A 2,044-nucleotide genomic window follows, 5' to 3' on the forward strand; every position below is an offset into this window, starting at 1 on the left:
AAAAATTAATCTGACATGACATTTGTGTAACACAATAAAAATTTAAATATTGTCTTCACCAAAAATCCTGTGTCCGTGTCAAACATTGTAAAACACGCTATGTGTGTATGGTTTAATGGGGTAATGAGTGTCAATGTTTTAATACAAAATTAAAATACAAAATTACACAACAGTATAAAAAACAAACAATACTGTTTCCAATGACCTACCAGACGCAACACTTAGACATAGACGTGTATGTATTTTTCAACACACCTGTTTCAAAAAATTTGAAAAGGTTGGCTGGGAAATAACAATGACGTCGCCTGTCACAGCCTGGAAGCTGCCAGTAGCCATAAAGTGCTACACAGCCAGGAGTTTGTGCAAGCCTGAGACAGAGCGTGAGCGTGCTGTCTCAGGATATAGTCCCAGTTTGACAAGGTCAAACAGACGGAAAATGTTGGTTGTTTTTTGGGGAAACATCTGTATGACTCTATCATCAGACAGTTTAAGTTTAAACGTCCCCTAAACGGGACGGGGGTGGTTCGGTCTTCCAATTAGTAGTCTCTGGCTTTGGGTCCCCCAAGGTGTACAGGGGACCCACAGCCAGAGACTACTAATTGGAAGACCGAACCACCCCCCACTCAAATTCCGGATCGCCATATACGAATTGGAGGACTTAAATAGCAGATTGGACCGACAACTTCTACAATCCGCATTGCATGAGAAGCTCACCATTCAAAATCCAAGAGCACCGATTCCTCTAGCGGCAATTTCTATCCTATGGGACACTGCTTACCTCCTATACATTCATATATACCGGACTCAGATCGATCTGGGGGATCAATTTGGAACGGACTCTTCCACTCACCGATTAATTTCCATTCTGACCAATTGGGTAACCCCTTTTTATTATATCTACTGTATGATTTTATCAAGTTTTATATATGTTGCATGCATTTTATGACACATTGATCATAAGAATTTAGTGATATTATCTGTTAATAAATTGTACTAGTAATATACTAATATCATTATTGTCAGAACACATTATTTAGCGCAGCCTTCCACTTTTCTTTGTTTATTTCACTGAAAGGCACCTATATTGTTTGTGGATTATATGAGTGCCGGTCCTCCACCTTCTCTCTCTCTCTCTATATATATATATATAATGATCATATATCTATATACACACATAAAAGCATATATAACAGCAAATAGGGCTGACACTCTCATAACAGTACCCAGGTGGAAATTATGGGTGGCTGGTGCCTTGATAAAAGAGTGGCAACAATGATAACTCTCTGTCTTTGAAGTCTGCACTCTCATAAGTGTTCAGGACTCTGTGTTCATTTTTCTACTACCATACCACATCGCATACGCCCAATCCCGTCTGATCTTGGAAGCTAAACAGTGTTGGGCCTGGTTAGTACCTGGAAGGGTGACCCCCCAGGGAATACTACGTATAGTAGTATGACACAACAACTTTTCCTGATTCAACACTAACAGCAGGATCACCACTTTTTCTTCCTTCTGAACTAACTCTTTATTTGTGCCTGGATTCCCTTTATTGTACCTAACTCTACTCTGTACAGATTGAAGACCTGGCACTTTTACCTTATGTGCTCTCTAATGCGAGAAATAAATCATCAATTAGTGAGTATGATGGTTAATGAATAATATAGGTCCTAAATTTCCAATAATTTTTTCTTGATTCTAACCCATTGAGGTTTCATTAAATACAAGCATAGCTTGGGCTGGTGTGATGAGACAATGCTACAGTACTGTTAGTGTCTGCAGTCTCTCATCAATTTATAATTTATATAATTAACCAGTACATATTTTTCTTTTAATTTCATATTGTATCAAACTGTCTGTTTGTGTGTAATTGTGGGATGCTACACTATTTTATGTACCTAATAAAAATTGGTTTTAAATCACCATTCATTATACATTTTCACTATCATTATAACAACAAGTGTGCCCACACAAGAGTCTTCTTTTTTCTCCTATATTGTTTCTAACTACAGTACCAACACAGAGGAGCAGTTCTACTCTAGACGAT

At 38.0% G+C, this 2,044-nt stretch overlaps 1 pseudogene; it reads left to right on the forward strand.

Annotated features, from left to right (window-relative positions):
• Positions 1 to 1,334: 1,334 nt before the first annotated feature.
• On the forward strand, positions 1,335 to 1,454 carry LOC135051700 (5S ribosomal RNA; annotated as a pseudogene).
• Positions 1,455 to 2,044: the final 590 nt, after the last annotated feature.

This window comes from Pseudophryne corroboree, chromosome 2 (assembly GCF_028390025.1).
Source record: "Pseudophryne corroboree isolate aPseCor3 chromosome 2, aPseCor3.hap2, whole genome shotgun sequence".
Lineage (NCBI taxonomy): Eukaryota > Metazoa > Chordata > Amphibia > Anura > Myobatrachidae > Pseudophryne > Pseudophryne corroboree.